Source organism: Sturnus vulgaris, chromosome W (assembly GCF_052056855.1).
Source record: "Sturnus vulgaris isolate bStuVul1 chromosome W, bStuVul1.hap1, whole genome shotgun sequence".
Classification (NCBI taxonomy): Eukaryota; Metazoa; Chordata; class Aves; order Passeriformes; family Sturnidae; genus Sturnus; species Sturnus vulgaris.
Genome location: NC_142282.1, coordinates 37,346,189 through 37,365,943, shown reverse-complemented (window position 1 = coordinate 37,365,943; position 19,755 = coordinate 37,346,189).

Genomic DNA, 19,755 nt, shown 5'->3' with positions numbered 1-19,755 from the left:
ATGAAATCGAATTTATATGTTGCAATTCAAGGTCAGATTTTTCAACAGACAGACAGCTGGCAAAATGGGCTAATTTTTTCTTAGATATTACAACATTTCCTGAATTTATTATTTCCCTGAGTTGGTTTCTTATACTCTTTTGTAAGGCAGATTGCTGTAAGGCCATGATGTTTAGCAATTTGCCACTATATCTACCCCACTACAGTTAAAAACACAGGAAAGGAATTACTTGTTAAAACCTGCCAGGTACACTACGGTTTTCAGGCTTTACTGGATGCGGAGCCGATGTTAATTTCGCCATTTCTGTTGGTAAAACCCACGTGGAACCCGCAGCGCTGTAGGGACTGACCCCGCCACAAAAACCCACAAAAACCACAAGAAACCTCCTTGCCACCGCTTTGAAATCGATCAAAGCTGCCTGCCTGCAGCCGTGCCTGGGTGACTGCGTCCAGCCCCCACCAGTCCGCACACCACACCACATGGTCGCGGGAACACCGAGCCGTCACGCAGGCCGAGCACACGCCCGTGCCATGTCTCTCCTCGAGAGTGGCGCCACGCCAGCCAAATGCCACCGGTGAGACCCCCACGCGGAGCTCCAGGAACCCATCCGCAGCGAAAGGAGGCTTCTACTCACCTATTTTTTTCTTGCAGGCAGAGGCGTCTGAGTAACTGTAGTGGGCCTACGTCCAGAACCGACCTGCCTGGGCTTCTGACAGGCTCCCGGTTCGTGCTTAAAAGTCTTCGAACTGCACAAAATGCAGCTAAAAGAAATTTAAGCTAGTTTATCAGCTCCAAGGCATCTTGAATCCCGAAAATAGGAGTCACAGCCGAACGTGGGGTGCTCTGTAGAGACCATTCACTTAGGGCGCCAACTGAGGCTTTTTCTCGGCCCTAAAATGGGGTTCTTCGCCCTTCCTCCGGTCTAGTTGAGGTGTTAGGGTGATGGCTCCTGGGGCCCTTGTCTCATGGACGAAAGTAAGATAACAAAAGGGGCTCTTTTCCCTGATGAAGTTACAGGGTTTATTTCTCGTGGGTAGCGAGGAAAAGAGGGAGCAAGAGAAAAAGAGGGAAAAAGAGACAGAGGTCAGGGGGCACAGATCTTTTCTAGGGTCTGAAAAGGGTGGCAGGGAGAAATTGGATCCCAGCAAGCCCTGTATGGCCAGGAGGGGAGAGGGACCAAGCTACAGGGCATAGCAGGGGTCACAGAATGTACCATTTACAATGCATCTAGGAAATGCAACAGTATTTCCTACATGCTCGATTAGAGGCACATTAGAAGAGCAGTATGGACCTGAGGGGCAGATGCACATACCTTCACAGACTTGGCAGTGGGACTGTGGTTAGAGCTGGAGGTTTGATATTCTTCGTGATAATTTGAGCCGTTAAAACAAAGCCAGAGGTAACAGGCCAAGTGACAATACAATGCCAGGTTGCGGAAAGAGAATGTTACTTATTTGAACACCTGCATAAATTCCCCATCATTCTCTTTGTTTAGGAGACCAAGCCAATGTCCGTGTAAATGAAAACAAGTGTGAATATTGATTTTTCTTGAATCAAGACTCAGCTTTCTGTCCAAGTCAAAGGCAAATAAACCAGAAAGGCTCCGCTGAGCACAGTGCAGAACTAACATGGAAGACAGTAATTTGACCTCTTGTGTAAGCTGTGTTGGAATAGTTCCCCATCCAAGAGGAAGGATGTCTAATGCTTCTTTGGAAATATTTTAACTTCTGTGCATTTCTTTCTTTGTAATGAACTAATCGCTAACAAGCCAGGACGTGATTTTGTTCAGTAGAAACAGATCAATGGCAACATTTCGCCAAAAGGTTTTATGAGATTGATCAGGAAGTTCGATTTAGATTTAAAGGCACTGTAGTCATATTTAATTTTATTTCTCTCTGTACTTGAGTCTCTTAAACAGGGACCTTCAATTGGACAGGAACGGGACACTGAAGCAAATTGTAATGGATGACGTAATGGCTTACCCAGAAGCATTTTGTTGGAATTGATTTCTTCTAGGTATCCCTCAGCCAGAATTTTAGTGTCAAGGAAAGCTTCAAACAGGTTAAACAAAAATTCCACTACAGTCATCTGCTGGGATCCTCCTGTTACCCCAGAAATAGAGACGGATTCTTCTCCTACATACTTTGATGGCATCAGAGTACATTGGGCGCCGGTGTCAACCAAAGCCTTATGTTTTTTTGGGTTAGATGTGCCAGGCCATCGGATCCACACAGTCCACTATATCCGATTATCCCTCTCCTCTACCTGGCTAGAGGCAGGGCTCCTCTATTCCTGATCTTGGTACACGTCGCTCTCTTCCTGTAAATAGGTTCTTGAGGTTCCTTCAAGAGGATCAGTCATATCATCATTCTGATACTGTCTGGAGTTCTGTACACAAGAGACTGGAGCAGCATTGACTCTAGATGAGCTTCTTGTGGTAGGTGTCCCTCTTTTCAGCTCACGTACCCGGGCTGCTAAGGAGGAGGTGCGTTTTCCATCCCACTTCCTCATGTCTTCTCCATGCTTCTGAAGGAAAAAACAGAGGTTACCTCGTGGAGTGTGTCATCTGTCCCCGCCTGAGGAACGCCGGCTCCTAATGGCAGAAACTCTTGTTGGTTTTGGAGAGATCTGGTAGTTGTTTTCCTTAAGTTCTTTTTTTAGTTTCTGATGGCTCTCTTCAATCAAGCTTCGGACTTGCTCCACCAGCCTTGTTTCCACGGATGAGACATGGGTACGAAATGGGGCTGTGACAGTGTCCTCATCAATTCTTAGTTTATTGGCCAAGACGCCTACCATGTCCTCACCTTCCCTCCACTGCAGCGTTGCCAGATAAGGGGAATACATAACTGATCCAAGCCGTGCAAATCTCAGCCACATCTGTGACGTGCACCGGACACAGTCTGGGCTCTTAGGAAATCTCTCATCTTCTGAGAAAATGATCTCCAGTACGGCCAATTCCCTCAGGCATCGGATACCTTGTTCTATTGTGCTCCATTTTCCTTGGTGCACCTGGAGATCTTCTTTACAAAGGTATCTCTCCTTCACACTTGTCAGTAGTCACCGCCAGAGGCTGAGAGTTTCTTGGGTTCTCCCAATCCCCTGGTCAATGACCACATCCCGGGACAGAGATCCCAGTTGCCTGGCCTTACATCCATCCAGAATGGTGTCATTGGCTGCAGCGTCCCAGATGCGGAGCAGCCAGGTCAAGATGGACTCATTTGTCTGGCGGGTGAATTCCCTCCGCAGGTCACGCAGCTCACCCAGGGATAGAGAGCGAGTGATGATTTCTGTCTCTGTCTCTTCCGCTGGGTGCGAAGGTCCTGCCACGTCCTCCTCAGTCACTATGCGAACTGATTTGCTCTTTGATTTCTTCTTCTGAACGGGGGCAACTGCTACTGGTCTAGGCTGTTCTGGCTCAGTGATGGTTTGTGTGGAGATGCTGATGGCGCTTCTGTCTTTTTTTCTCCTCTGTGGCAGTCTGTGTAGACACGGACACTGTTGCTTTGCTTTTGGCTTTTTCCTCCTCTGTGGCAGTCTGCATAGACACGGACACTGTTGCTTTGTGTTTGGTTCTTCTCCTCTTTATGACATTGTGTGCAGACGTGGACGAAGTTGATTTGTTTCTTTTTTCCTCTTCCTCAAGATTATGCAGCAATACACCATGTCGTGTTTTATTTCTAAGCACATTGTAGGCTGTGGAGAGGAGACAGAGCAGAACTAACAACAATATTATGCTGTCTTTAGCATCCAGCGGGAACTCAATATTTCCAAAAACTACTGAATCAGGCTGGAAAGATAGGAAAAAATCATTCTTTACCCCGCCCCCCAAGGGCTGGGTGTGATTGCTAAACCCAGGATGTAGCACCCTAGACTAGGACAAGCAAACAAAGTCGAGTATATATTCCCAATTATGTTCATTGCCTCAGAGGTTATCATGCAGTAGACATAATAGCCCAGTAAAGCAATTTTTATACCATATCCTGGTCTACACAGGAGCATTACAGCTGGCAGATAGTTCCCCATGTGCAGAAAAATATAGAGAACAAGATATAAAACCCATGTAAGCATGCTGAGAATCATGGTGAATACAAAATTGTAATACAGACCTTTCACAGTACCCTTCGTGCCCCACGTTGGGAGCCAATAAATGTGTTGGTTTGAAAGTAAAACCAGTGCGAGACTCCAAGTCAGTAATACAATTTTATAGGAGAAAAGAGAAAAAATAAAATACGTGCAATAATATAAAAGAAAAAACCACCAATAAAGTCAGAAATACAACCTGACACCCTGTCAGTCAGGGTGTTGGTAGCAGTCCCTATAAATGGTGGCTGCAGTCCTCCTGGATGACAGATGTGGTTCTGTTGAAGCAGTGCTCCTGTAGAAGGTGCAGTTTTCCTCCAAAGATCCAGAGATGATGTGGAAAACGGTCCGAAATTCCTTTGGGATCCAGTGGAAAGGACTGCCTTGGTGTTCCAAATCACAGTTTTTATCTAGGCAGGAAATGTTTGGCTCCTCCCCCTGGCTGGAGCATCTCCCAATGGGATGATGTAATCTTATCAGTCACACAATAGGACTTAATGGCCCATTAACAGAATCTATCTTCTGGAGGAAGGATGGGTTGTGAAAAGATAATGATGATCATCCCCCTGATCTTATCAGATGGCACATCAGCAGGGGATATCTCCCACAGAGAAAAGGATCACCACCCCTCCCACATTTTAACAGATGGTGATAGAATAGACATTTTTGCATTGTACCCCAGGACAGGGGTGAATTTGTGGAATGTGGGGAGTCCCAGTTTAATTTTAGGGGGAATTTGTGGAATTCCAAGGATCTCACAGGAATTTTGGGATGAATTTGGTGAATTTTAGGGTATACATGTGAATTTTAGGGTTCTCACATGAGTTTTGGGAGTGCCAGGCTGATTTTGCGGTGAATTCTGTCGATTTTGGGGTATCCAGGTGAGCATTTGGGAGTCGTGGGAGAGTTTTGGGATGAATTTGGGGGGATGCAGGTGGATTTTCCAGGGAATTTTGGTGATTTTTGAGAGTCCCAGATGGGTCTTGGAGTGAACTTGGTGGATTTGGGGGTATCTGGGTGGGTTTTGAGGGGGATTGAAGAGATTTGGGGGTGAATTTGGGAGGTGTTGGGGGGACTGGATCTTGGGGGTGATTTGAGGGATTTTGGGGGTTGCAGGTGGGATTTTGGGGTGAAGCCCTGGGATTTGGGGGTCCCCTGTGAATTTTGGGGTGAATTTGTGGAATTGTGGGAGCTGCCACGTGAGTGCTGGGCATCCCAGGGAGGACTGCGGGGTGAATTTTGGGGATTTTGGGTTTCCCAGGTGAGTTTCTGCGGTGAAAAGTTTCAAAAAGTTTTTTTCTTGAAAAGAAATTAAAGCCAGAAGGTTATTGAAAATTAATAAATGTGATGCAAGTAGGTAATATGCAGACAATACACAGCGAGACAAATCATGGGGAAAATACAGTTGTAACACATGAGTGTGTGAGGACGGGATCGGTACACCTAGTGCAAGCCTTTTCAGTTTTGGGGATCCCTAGGGAAAACTTAACTGATCAGGGCGCAGCATATAAGTCCAAGGAGTTCCTGGAATTCGTCCAGCGGTGGGGAGTGGAACAAAAAACTGGCACCTCCCACTCCCCCACAGGCCAAGGTGTAGTAGAGAGAGCCAATCAGATGCTCAAGCAGGTTTTGGCTAAACAGAGCAGTTCAACTGTGTGTATGTCTCCACAGCAGAAGCACTGCAAAGCCATGTTTACTATCAATTTCCTGAATTGTTCATTTGAAAACATGAGTCCACCTGTGGTACGTCACTTTAACAGTGGTAAACAGTTCAAGTTATCCCAACATCCTCCAGTCTTGATTAAGCACCCAGAAACCTGGGAAATCAAAGGTCCCTATGAGCTCGTTACCTGGGGGCGTGGCTATGCGTGTGTATCCACGCCCTCAGGCCCTCGGTGGATTCCCCAAAAGTGGGTGAAACCGTATGTCCCCAAACATCCTGCTCCAACTGAGGGGAACGAGGAGCAGGTGGCTGTGGCTTCAAAAAGAAGACGCCACCGGAAACAAGAAAAAGAAATCCTCATAGAGGATGACATTCCGGCATATAGACAATTTTAATAGGTTTGACAATGTTTGTCTTTCCTTTTAGAGAAAAGCTTCCCTTCTCTAGGTCCTGTGATGAACCCCATTCAAGTTGTTTTCCTGTTAACACTGAACAGTTTAGCAACTGCATGAATCGCCCTTCAGCCATGTCAAAACATCTAGATGAACCTGGCACACACACTCCAAAATCGTGCTGCAGTAAATTTTCTCCTACTACTGCACGGTCATGAGTGCTAGGAATTTGAAGGACTTTGCTGTATGGACCTGACCTCGAGAGCTCCTAACATCCATGCTACCCTAATCTGAAAACTGGTTCAATGGACTGTTCAAAGGCTGGGGATTCACTGGGCGGTGGGCAAAGTCATAATTTAAATGAAACTAATATCCTTCTTTCAACTTAGTAAAAGAAAAAACATGGAGATATTGCATTTCCTAGGAGGATTGCAAATGGTATATTCTGTGACCCCTGCTATGCCCTGTAGCTTCGTCCCTCTCCCCTCCTGGCCATTCAGGGCTGGCTGGGATCCAATTTCTCCCTGCCCCCCCTTTTCAGACCCTAGAAAAGATCTGTACCCCCTGAGCTCTGTCTCTTTCTCCCTCTCTTTCTCCCTCTTTTCCTTGCTACCCACGAGAAATAAACCCTGCAACTTCATCAGGGAAAAGAGCCTCTTTTGTTATCTTATTTAGGTCCATGAAGCAAGGGCCCACGAGGATTCATTCTAAGACCTGAGCTAGACCAGAGGAAAAGGTGAAGACCCCATTTTTGGGGCCGAGAAAAAGCCTCAGCACTGCTGCTTGTGCTGCTTCTTGGTTCCCTTGCAGCCTGCAGTGGAAATACTGGCGGTCACTTCTAGGCGCCGAGTTGCACACAGCACCACGGTAAATGCCGCAGAGAAGGGAAATACAGAGTGCAGCGAGGAGCTGGACGTGGCTTACGTGCAATAAGTAGAAGGTGAACCTAGGCACTGCCTCTTTAATCTGGCCCCCTCTGCTCTGCTTGCAACTTTTGCAAGTCGGAAAAGGGAGCTGCAAGTATTTAGAATAGAGGGCAGCGAGACGCCGTGTGTTATGTGCCCTTTCAGGGCTGCTGACAGAGGGCTACTTTAAGAACGCCTTCTTGTTCCTCGCGTCCTTCTCGCTTCGCTCTAACTGCATGCAGTACAGGACAGCGAAGGTGTGAGGAAGGGCACTGCGCCAACTTTTGCCCTTGCTTGCAACGGCTGTGTGCTACTTTTCCAAGCAGCAAGAGCACTGAGAAGTGAAAGCAATTGTGAAGGAACTCGTTGACTACTCGTGTGCTCTTCGCTGCGCTGCGCTTGCAATCCCGGTGCCCTGCGGCTTCGTTCTTCGCCTTCTTTACCATTTAAAGCAGATTTGAACCCCTTGAAGACTGGTGGGGTGAACTTCAATATCCGTGTGATGTATTGGGAAAAGTTTTCACCTGCTGCCACTTCCTCACAGTAAGTACCATTATTGAAGTAGCCCCAGAAACACACACTTAGAGTGCGATAGCTCTGAATCCATGTGGCCATCTTCCAGAGAAAATTAAAAATCCATGAATTCCTCAACGGATCAATCCACAAAACGAACCGGATAACAGCCTCAGTAACCTTGGTTATGAGACTCATGTTTAAAAAAGGCCTTGCAAATTGGTGAGATATAGCAGTGACCGCATGGAGGCCAATCCAGGGTAAGCTGGACAGCATGGTGTCACCTACCACAAGCTTGGGTAATTCAAGAACTGTTATTCCCTTTTCTACCCCTCTCTCAATGTCCTCAGGCAATGCATCATGTCCCGGGCGCCAAAATCTGTCTTGGTTTGAAAGACAGGTATGGTCTAAGGAAAGGCAAGAGCCCCTTTCCTGCGATGCAGAGTGCAACCCCCCTACATTTTAATTATTTTAGTTTTAAATCAGAGGCCTTCAGGTAGGAGATGTGGGGATATGAATAACAGTTCTCTACTGATATCTAACAAGGCAGAAAACAACAACAGCTATAAAAATTGACAACAGAACAGAACAGTATAACTCACTTCCAGTCCCTTTTGGCCACAGGCTGTCTCCCTGCGCTCAGTTACCGGTGCTGTGGGGGCAGGACAGGTCCTGCGCAGTTGAAGCGGGCTGGAGTGACGGCGGCAGCGGCCCAGGGGTGAGAGGGATGGGGAAAGTGACTCCCCCCTCACGGTGTCGGTCTTGGTGCTCGGCAGAGTGTCTGGAGGTAGTAGGGTGAGGTGGGAGAGCAGCAGAGCAATGTCCAAAGGCAGGGTGCGTGGATCTCAGTGCTGGGGTGGCAGGGGAGATGCCAGATCTGAGCATGGGGTGTCCTCTCCCTTCACGAGCCAAATGAGAGAGTTTTCCAGCCCGCTCCCGACCCCCGTCAAACTTTTCCTTTTTCCGGTTTCCCCCGCCCCTCCCTCCACCCACCTCCCTGCGAGAGAACATTATCTTAAGGTGTAGCCACTTAGCATAACAATGGGAGAAATTCCAAAGAAAGAAAAGGGAAGCATTCAACCCCCAACATTATCCACCCCTTTCTTTCTCCCATACTAATATGCTATATCAAATTAAACCGTTACATTATATACACATACATGCAGTTAGAGACATAGGCACAGTACTATAGGTATTTCACCCTAAAACAAGGTCTCCTTGGGGTATGCATCGCATCTCTCCACTCTTTTGCATCACCCTCCAGGTGCAACCTGGTCCCTGAGCGAATACAACTCCACGGAAGGGATTTTCTTTGCTGGAGGCCGTTCTTGAAATGGGTTCCCTTGTCTGAGTCAGTTCTCTCAGGGGTACGATGTCTCCAAAGGACTTGTTTTTCCAGGCCCAAAATGTTGTTCCGAGCAGTGGCATGAGGCACAGGGTACGTCTCTAACCATCCAGTGGTGGCTTCCACCATGGTCAGTACATAGCGCTTGCCCTGGCGGGTTTGAGACAGTGTGATGTAGTCAATCTGCCAGGCCTCTCCATACTTATATTTGGCCCATCGCCCCCCATACCAGAGGGGCTTCACCCGTTTGGCCTGCTTGATGGCAGCACACGTCTCACAGTCATGGATAACTTGAGAAATACTGTCCATGGTTAGATCCACCCCTCGGTCCCATGCCCACTTATAGGTGGCATCTCTGACCTGATGACCTGAGGCATCATGGCCCCATTGAGCCAGGAACAACTGTCCCTTGTGCTGCCAATCTAAATCTATCTTCGACACCTCTCTCTGTGCAGCCTCATCTACCTGCTCATTGTGTCGCTGTTCCTCATTATCCCTACTCTTGGGGACATGTGACGTTTCTTCCACCCACTGCCCACCTCACCTGGGCTACCGGCTAGCTCTGGGAATCCTATATCGGTGAGTGGCCCCTCCGCGGCAACAGTCCGGGAGCCACAGCAGGGGTGTAGCAACAGCTACGCCTGCACGAGTCGTCAGGGAGGGATAAAGAGTCACAGGAGAGACCTTTTACGGTTCTGGGGGAAGGCATTTATTGAAGGAAAAGGTAACAAGTCCGGAGGTAGGGAGGGGGAACCGCAAAAGGCAGTTAGAAGGGGTTCTACACAGGCTTAAGTACGGGGGAGGAGCAAGGGGATGGCACAAAACTCTGGCCAATAACGGTTAACAGGGGGAGGTACAGAAGGTGGGGAAAGGGGTACATTGAGCCAATAAGGCAAACCGAGGGTGGGGATACATACAATATAACCAATCATGAATACAAGAGGGAATGCTTGACATAGAAACTTCTAGAACAAAGGGAGCAGCTACAAAGGAATGACATCCCGTGGGGCAGGGTTTAGGGTGAGGGACAGGGAAGGTTCCAGATAAAGGGGAGGGGTTTAGGATGACTGACTAGGACAAGGGCGGGAAAGGGAAAAACCATTATGTACTTAACTTAGGGGAAAGAAACTGGGATGAACCATGAACACAGAAGGAAAATTAACATTAAACAACATAACACAACAGACATGGGCATCTACTTGACGGACTTTCACAGGCAGCTTCTCTACCCGGGTGGCAATGTCTTTCCATTCATCGGCAGCCCAGATTGGTTTTCCCCTACGTTGCCAGTTAGCCTTTTTCCACCTTTCCACCCAACCCCACAGAGAATTGGCTACCATCCATTAATAGGTGTAAAGGTAGAGTTTTGGCCACTTCTCTCTTTCAGCAATGTCCAGGGCCAGCTGAACAGCTTTGAGTTCAGCAAGTTAACTCGATCCATCTTCTCCTTCGGTAGCTTGTTCAACCTGTTGTGTGGGGCTCCATACGGCTGCTTTCCACTTCCGGTTCATCCCCACGATGCGGCAGGAACCATCAGTGAAAAGAGCATAGCATGTTTCATCTGCTGGCAGTTGGTTATACGTGGGGCTTCTTCAGCCCGGGTCACTTGTTCCTGTTCCTCTTCGTGGGCAAGACCAAAGTCTTCCCCTTCCGGCCAGTTGGCAATTATCTCCAAAATCCCAGGGCGATTCGGGTTTCCAATACAGGCGCGTTGTGTGATGAGGGCAATCCATTTGCTCCATGTGGCATCAGTGGCATGGTGGGTTGAGGGAACCTTTCCTTTAAACATCCACCCCAGCACTGGCAGTCGGGGTGCCAGGAGGAGTTGTGTTTCCGTGCCAACCACCTCTGAGGCAGCTTGAACCTCTTCATAGGCGGCCAAGATCTCCCTCTCCTTAGGAGTATAGTTGGCCTCGGACCCTATGTGGCTTCGACACCAGAATCCCAGTGGTTGCCCACGCGTCTCACCAGGCACCTTCTGCCACAGGCTCCAGGACAGACCATGGTTCCCGGCGGCAGAGTAGAGAACGTTCTTCACATCTGGTCCCGTCCTGACTGGGCCAAGGGCTACTGCATGAGCGATCTCCTGCTTGATCTGGGCAAAGGCTTGCTGCTGCTCAGGGCCCCAGTGGAAATCGTTCTTCTTGCGGGTAACCAGGTAGAGAGGGCTCACAATCTGACTGTACTCAGGAATGTGCATTCTCCAAAAGCCTATGGCACCTAGGAAGGCTTGTGTTTCCTTCTTGCTGGTTGGTGGAGACATTGCAGTGATCTTATTAATGACCTCACTGGGAATCTGGCGCCGTCCATCTTGCCACTTTACTCCCAGGAACTGGATCTCTTGGGCAGGCCCTTTGACTTTGCTCTTTTGAATGGCAAAGCCGGGTCCCAGCAGAATCTCAGTGATCTTTTCTACTTTCTGAAATACCTCCATTGCTGTGTACCCCCACACAATGATGTCATCAATGTACCGCTGATGTTCTGCAGATCCGCCCATCTCCAGCGTAGCCTGGATCAATCCATGACAGATGGCGGGGCTGTGTTTCCACCCCTGGGGCGGTCGGTTCCACGTGTATTGCACACCCCTCCAGGTGAAAGCAAACTGAGGCCTGCACTCTACTGCCAGAGGAATGGAGAAAAATGCATTGGCGATGTCAGTGGTGGCGTACCACTTTGCCGCCTTGGACCCCAGCTCGTACTGGAGTTCCAGCATGTCCGGCACAGCAGCACTCAGTGGTGGAGTCATTTCATTCAGTGCAAGATATTCCACGGTTAATCTCCCTTCTCCTTCAGATTTACGCACAGGCCAGATGGGGCTGTTGAAGGGTGAGTGGGTTTTACTGACCACCCCTTGGATCTCCAGCTCACGGATCATCTTGTGGATGGGGATCACGGCATCTCGATTCGTCCGGTAGTGCCGGCGGTGCACTGTTGAGGTAGCAATTGGCACCTGTTGCTCTTTCACCCTGAGGAGTCCCACTGCAGATGGGTTTTCTGATAGCCCAGGCAGGGTGTTGAACTGCTTAATGCTCTCTGCCGCCACAGCAGCTATTCCAAAAGCCCACCTGAGTCCCTTTGGGTCTTTGTAATAGCCGTTCCTGAGGAAGTCTATGCCCAGGACACATGGTGCCTCTGGGCCAGTCACAATTGGATGTTTCTGCCACTCTTTCTCAGTCAGGCTCACCTCAGCCTCCAGCAAAGTCAATTCTTGAGATCCCCCCGTAACCCCAGCAATTGAAACAGGTTCCTCCCTGACATGTCCCGATGGTATTAATGTACACTGTGAACCAGTGTCAACCAATGCACTGTGTTCCTGTGGCTCTGATGTGGCAAGCCATCGGATCCACACCGTCCAAAAGATCCGGTTTTCCCGTGCCTCTCCCTGGCTAGAGGCAGGGCCCCTCTAGCCCTGGTTATTATTTCTCTCCTGGGCATACATAGTGGAGGTTCCTTCAAGGGGATCTGACAGATCATCTTCCCTTCTGTAATACCCTGCACCTTGGTCATGGGAGGCTGAGGCTACCTTCACTTTAGTGGAGTTCCCTCTGTTAGTGTTGCCCTCCCTGAGTTGGCGCACCCGTGTTGCCAGGACAGAAGTGGGTTTCCCATCCCACCTTCTCATGTCTTCCCCGTGGTCACGTAGAAAAATACACCGCTCAGCACGTGGGGTGTACCCTCTCTCCCTAGCTGGGGGGCGTTGGGCTCTACTTTTGGGGTCCATGACTCGCACTGGTGCTGCACTGATCTTCCTCACCTCTTATCTCCTTCATCTCCTCCTTAAAGTCCTCTCTGAGGTCCTTAACCACAGCAGAGACATGAGCCTGCATTGGGCCAGCCATCATACTCTGAAAATTCCTGAGCCTGTTGGGAACAGAACCCACTGTCACTTGGTTGGTATCAGCATTAATCCTTGCAATAAAGGGGGTATATTGAGATGGGCCCAGGTTTGCCAGATTCCACAACCTCTGCCCTGTGCACCTGACCTTGTCAGGGTCATTGTCATGCTGTCCATCCCTCCCAAAGAGCACCTCCAGTACTGCCACTTCTCTCAGCTGTTGGATCCCTTCCTCAAGGGTATTCCAACGCATTCTCTGGTGGTGCTCCTGCATTCTTTCCCTGTGGACAAATCTCTCTCTCACACTCATTAAAGGTCGCTCCCAGAGGGAAAGGAGACCTGTCTCCCTTACAAATACTTGGTCCACACCTGAGTCCTGGGTCAAGGCTCCCAAATTCCTTAACTCAGTACCATCCAGTTGCACACCTGTACCCATAAGGTCCCAGACCCGCAGTAACCAGGTTGTAAAAGCCTCACGGCCCCGTCGTACAATGTCTTTTCGCAGGTTATGGAGACTCTCGTATGACAGGGACTCGGTGATGATCTCAACTTCTGGCTCCCCTGCTGGTTGTGAGGGGCCCCCTTCCTGACCCTTATTATCTAGGTGCCTTGTTTTCATCTTAGACTTCCTAGTTTCCACAGGGGCAACTGCTGCTGCTGAGTGCCCTTGCAGTTCAGCTGGAACCTGGACAGATGTAACATCTGTGGGTCCCACTGCTGCACCATCAGAGTCTTCCCTCTTTAAGGCAGGGGGAGGGTTTCTCACCAGCTGGGGAGAGGTACTCCTTCAGCATCTGGCCCATCTCATGTATCTCCTTCGCTAGCACACCTACCCATTCTGGGTGGTTCCTTTCCAAGGTGGGCTGTGAATGTTAGATAGAACAGGTTTAACAGGGATATAAGCAACACTAGCCACAGTATAATGTCATTAGCATTTAAAGCGGATTGGAACCCCTTGAAGACTGGTGGGGTGAACTTCAAAAACCATGTGATGGGTTTGGAGAAGATTTCACCTGCTGCCACTTCCTCACAGTAAGTACCATTATTGAAGTAGCCCCAGAAACACACACTTAGAGTGCGATAGCTCTGAATCCATGTGGCCATCTTCCAGAGAAAATTAAAAATCCATGAATTCCTCAGCTGATCAATCCACAAAATGAACCGGATAATAGCCGCAGTATCCTTGATTATGAGACTCATGTTTAAAAAAGGCCTTGCAAATGGGAGAGATATAGCAGTGACCACATGGAGGCCAATCCAGGGTAAGCTGGACAGCACGTTGTCACCTACCACAAGCTTGGGTAATTCAAGAACTGTTATTCCCTTTTCTACCCCTCTCTCAATGTCCTCAGGCAATGCCTCATGTCCCGGGCGCCAAAATCTGTCTTGGTTTGAAAGACAGGTATGGTCTAAGGAAAGGCAAGAGCCCCTTTCCTGCGATGCAGAGTGTAGCCCCCCTCCCTTTTAATTACTTTAGGTCCAAATCAGAGGCCTTCAGGCAGGAGATGTGGGGATAAGAATAACAGTTCTCTACTGATATCTAACAAGGCAGAAAACAACAACAGCTATAAAAATTGACAACAGAACAGAACAGTATAACTCAGTTCCAGTCCCTTTTGGATGCAGGCCGTCTCTCTGTGCTCAGGTACAGGTGCTGTGGGGGCAGGGCAGGTCCCGCTGAGTTGAAGAGGGCTGCAGCCCAAGGTGGGGGGGATGGGGAAAGTGACTCCCCCCTCACGGTGTCGGTCATGGTGCTCGGCAGAGTGTCCGGAGGTAGTAGGGTGAGGTGGGAGAGCAGCAGAGCGATGTCCAAATGCAGGGTGCGTGGATCTCAGTGCTGGGGTGGCAGTGGAGATGCCAGATAGGAGCACTGGGTGTCGTCTCCCTCCACGAGCCAAACGAGAGAGTTTTCCAGCCCACCTTTCCTTTTTCCCGTTTCACCCCCCCTCCCTCCACACACCTCCCTGGGAGAGAACATTACCTAAAGATGTAGCCAATTAGCATAAAAATGGGATAAATTCCACAGAAGGAAAAGGGAAGCGTTCACCCCCCAACAATGGATTACACCACAGCAAAGGTGTGAGGAAGGGCACTGCCCCAGATTTTGCCCTGGCGTGCAACGGCTGCAAGCTACTTTTCCAAGCAGCAAGGGCACTGAGAAGTGAAAGCGAATGTGAAGGAGCTCTTTGACTGCTCGTGTGGTCTTCGCTGCACTGCACTCGCAAGCGGCTTCGTTCTTCACCTTCTGCCTTCCGGACAGAGCTCTACTCCTGGGGTCAGTTTCAGCACTGCCCAGCTTGTCCTCAGTTCTGCGGGCAAGCACGCCCTGTTGCCTTGCTCCGAGTGCAAAGTCCCTAGCGAGCTCTCGCTCAGTGCAATGCACCCAGAAAGACGCTCTCGCTCGTCTTTTAAGGAGCGATTCCTAACAGCAGAAGCAGCAGAAGCACAAACTGGATGACGAGAAGGGACAATGTAGAACACGTCTCTGTCCTGGCACATTTTCGTGTGCGATATGTCCCTCCATGTCCTCGGTCCATGCGAAGCTCTATGTACTGTGAGCGCTGCTACTTGCAGCTGAGAAGGACCATGGAGCTAGCAGCGAATTCGGAGAGTGCTGAGCACATAGTCAAGGAGCGAGATGTGCCCCTCCAATGCGCTGTTAATATCAGCTTCCTCGCTTCGGGGGCGAGCACCGGCCACAAGACCTTCTCGTGCTGGCAACAGATCTCTGTGAAGGGCGTAGGCGAAAAGCTTTCGTTTTCCATTTGAACTGTGAGAGAGGCAGACTGTTGCACGGAGCTCTGAGAACAAAGGTGCACGCCCTAGGTGGGCTTGGGAAGAAGCAGCGTTCTCGAGCACTTGGCTGCCGGCACACTGCTGGCTGTGTTGCGCTGCCTCAGCGGCTTCTGGCCGCCGGGGTCTGAAAGCGGAGCCAGGCGTGGGCGAGGGCGGTGAACGAAGCCGCACAAGTACCGTGCTTGTGTGCACCACGTTTCAGGCTACTAGGAGAGGAAGGTGGCTGCCTCTCGCTTGCCTTCCCAAGTGCCCTTAGCAGTCGAAAGGAGCAAGCTGAAGCACTGCTGCTTGTGCTGCTCCTTGGTTCCCTTGCAGCCCGCTGTGGAAACATTGGCGGTCACTTCAAGGCGCCGAATTGCACACAGCACCACGGTAAATGCCACGGAGAAGGGAAATACAGAGTGCAGCGAGGAGCTGGACGTGGCTTACGTGCAATAAGTAGAAGGTGAACCTAGGCACTGCCTCTTTAATCTGGCCCCCTCTGCTCTGCTTGCAACTTTTGCAAGTCGGAAAAGGGAGCTGCAAGTATTTAGAATAGAGGGCAGCGAGACGCCGTGTCTTATGCGCCCTTTCAGGGCTGCTTGACAGAGGGCTACTTTAAGAATGCCTTCTTCTTCCTCGCGTCCTTCTCGCTTCGCTCTAGCTGCATTTAGTACACCACAGCGAAGGTGTGATGAAGGGCACTGCCCCAGCTTTTGCCTAGGCCTGCCTGTGCTGCGCCTTTAGCTGCACACCAAAACAATGGCATTTCTGAACCTCAAGGTATAAAAGGCGTTAGTGCAGCCTCAGGAATGGCAAGTGCCTAGGCATAACGTAAAGAGATTGCGTATGAGGGAGTCTTTAGAGGATTCCTCCCCCATGGTGCTGGTGTATTCTCATTCTCGTGCTGAACTGAAAAGTCCACGCATGTCAAGTCCGGCCTGCCTTGTGCAAAGACGAGCACAAATGTGGGGCTATGATCCTCTGTTCCAGAGCTCTGCTTTTGGGTGTGTGGGCCGCCATGAGCCTGCAGCAGCCTCAGAGGACACTGTGGATTGTGGATGTGGTTGGCCGGCTGCCCGACCCCCGTTGGTCTGACAGCGGCAGGAGTGGCGGCCGAACGGCATCGCCTGAGGGCCACATGGGGGGGCGGGGAGAGAGCCGGGAGTGACCGTGAGCGACACCAGAAGCGATATCTGAAGGGCCCAAAAGGCCAGCGGTGGCGTCGAGTTTCACGGGGAGGAGGCTGCTAAGGTGCTTTTAAAGCTGGAGCTTCTCTGCTCTAGGACAGACTGTGAGAGCTGTGGGTGTCCAATCTGGAGAACAGAAGGCTCCGGGGAGACCTTCGAGCCCCTTACAGCGCCTGCTGGGGCTCCAAGATAGCTGGGGAGGGACTTTGGAAAAGGGTCTGGACTCGCAGGACAAGGGGGAATAGCTACAAAGTACCAGAGGGCAGGGGTAGATGGGATATTGCAAAGGAATTCTTCCTTGTGTGGGTGCTGAGGCCTGGCACATGTTGCTCAAAGAGGCTGTGTGGGAGCCCCATGGCAGGAAGTGTCCAGGGCCAGGCTGCAACCTGGACTAGTGGAAAAGTGTCCCTGCCCATGTCAGGATGTGGGAAGATAATCTATCATCTCTAAGGTCGCTTCCAGTCCAAACCATGCTGGGATTCTAGGATTCATGGAAGGCCCTTTTCCAAGTGAAGTGTTGTATCTCTTGGCTCCCAGCTTGTAGTTGCCAGTTCTTCTGGAAGCAGGCCTGGCCAAGCAGCTGTGATGAGCCATGGGTTCCCAATAGGACAAGTGTGATATATTTGCAGAGAGGAAGGCTGCAGACAGATCTTCAAGGCCCAGGTAAAACAAGCAAAGGATTGAATAAAAGCCAAAGGTTGGTTGTGTTAGTCAGTTTGCTGGCTGTTGAAATGGCCCCAGGTCATTTTCAACATTTCTAATTTGGATTTGTTTGAGTAAAAAATGAATGTGTTACCTCCAGCGTGGGCTGTCCAATGCATCTCCATGTGCTCCCATCTCTTTGTTGTATATCAGGTTCTATTAACTGAAGACAGAATCATAACACAGTAGTAAAACATTTAGAGGTGTAGTTAGCCAGCTTCAGGAGTTTTCAACTCTGCTGTTGACTTTTCTGGTAACTGTAAGCAAGGCAACACAAATCAGTTACTCCACTTTTCCTCTCTGAGGAAAAGATGATCTTTTTTCTTTTTTTTTTCGCAGTTTGAAAATAGCCTTGAATGAAGAGGGTTATGCATGTGGCATGTAGGATTCATTATTTTACCTTTCTCTTCTGCTGTCTTTTGCGTACTAGGTTTTTTTTTATTTTTTTTTTGTCGCTGTTCTCCATTCAGTAGGTTTGAAAGAATTCTAATTGTTGAGAGGATGCTTCTTTGAAGGCTCACTTAGCCCACCTTTTGGGTGAAGGAAAGAAGAAGACAAGGTCCTCTAAGAAGAGTAAAAAGCATACTTTAAAGAGACATTCAGAGATGTCTGCTGATGCCATCCAATTACTGTGTAATCAGCAGAAATGTGTTGGAAAAACACCCATCAGTGACTTCAAAAGAAAGCCACACTCAAGGCAGGTAAAGAACAGAAGCATAAAACCCCAAAGGTATGAAATGGACAGATTTTCATTGGGAATGAGCAACTCCTGAATTCTTGGTTCTTGAACTAGGGGCTTGTAATAAATAGACTGTATCCTTGCCAAACGTAAATTTGGTGTAATGTATTGCTCACTGCCCGTTGAAGTGCAGGGCTAGTAGACTAATATTTGCCATGGCAGGCATATTGTATGGCTTTCCTGTTAAAAAGATATTGGTTTTGCTCAAAGCATTCTGGATATGTACCCAGTCTGACACCTATTTTTTCGGCTGTATTTCCAAGTAAATGGCTTCCGTGATGATGCAGTAAGTTTATGTCATGAACAGGAATGAAGTGATTGCATGCATCCTTTTTTACCCTAAGCCAGCTGCTGAATAATGAGACAGAGACTCTCACTGACGCCAAGGAGTGCCCAAGCTTTTGGGAAAAGCACTGGGCAGATAAAGCCTATTTCCACATTTCTTGCTAGCGTCTTCTTCAAAGTTCATGGGTTTGATCATCTTTTAGAGCTGTTCTAGATGTCTTTGTAGTTTACATGTACTAAATGTAGCAGGTATTGCTTTCAAATTCAAATGATCTGAAATGATAGAACTTCAAGAAATCTTTTTTCCCAGAATCGAAGTATGATGGACTTACATAGGGAGAAACTTAATCTTAGTTATTCTATTCCATCTCACATCATGGCTGGGAGCAGGGAGAAGGGAGTATCTTTGGGGGACAGTGGGTTCCGGTTTAGTCAGTAAGCTGGGCAGAGGCGCCATCAGGTATTGTCTATTTTTTTGGGGGGGGGAGGATTCATGTGAACTCTTCCTTTCTTGTACGCTGCCACTAGTATTGTTGCTAAAATTGTTTGTTTTCTCATCCAAGTGACAAAATCAGCACACTTAATGAGGGATGAAGAGGGAGCAGCGACCTGAGAACAGGAGGAAGAAGAAGCAGAGCCTGCTGTCCTCCAGAAGAAATAAACACTACCAGCCAACTTTGCATCATCTGTGAACTTCCTGGGCGTGTACTCTATCCCCTTGTCCAGATCAGTGATAAAGATATTAAACAGGACTGGGCCCAAGACTGAGCCTTGGGGACCAGCTGGATGAACTCTATTTCCCACCACTCTGTGGGCCTGGCCATAACCCAGTTTGCCACCCAGCAAACAGCCCACCCATCCAAACCATTAGCAGAGAGTTTCCTCAGGAGAAGGACGTGAGACTCATTGCAAAAAGGATCAGGGAGATGCCCAGGAAGAGTCTCAGGTGAATGCAGGAGACTATAGTGGAGGACTATTCAGTTTTCCAATCAATTTGCTTAAAAAACTCTACAAAACGGTAATAAAAAAACAAAGAAACAAACAAACAAAAAGGCAGACCAAACAAACACACAAAAAACCCCAAACAATAATCCCCAAAGAGACAAAAAAAGCCCCAAACAAGCCCACAAAAAAACCCACCCAAAACTGAAAAAAAATCCCCAAACACAACACATCAAAAAATCAGTGTGAAGGTTTTTAGTAACTTTAGAAATAAGAAAACAAAACAAAACAAAACAAACCATAAAATCACATTTCTAAAGGTGCTGACCCAGCCTCTTCTCCCAGCAGGGAGGACATCCTGACGTGGGGCTAGTTGGAAGAAAGCGGAA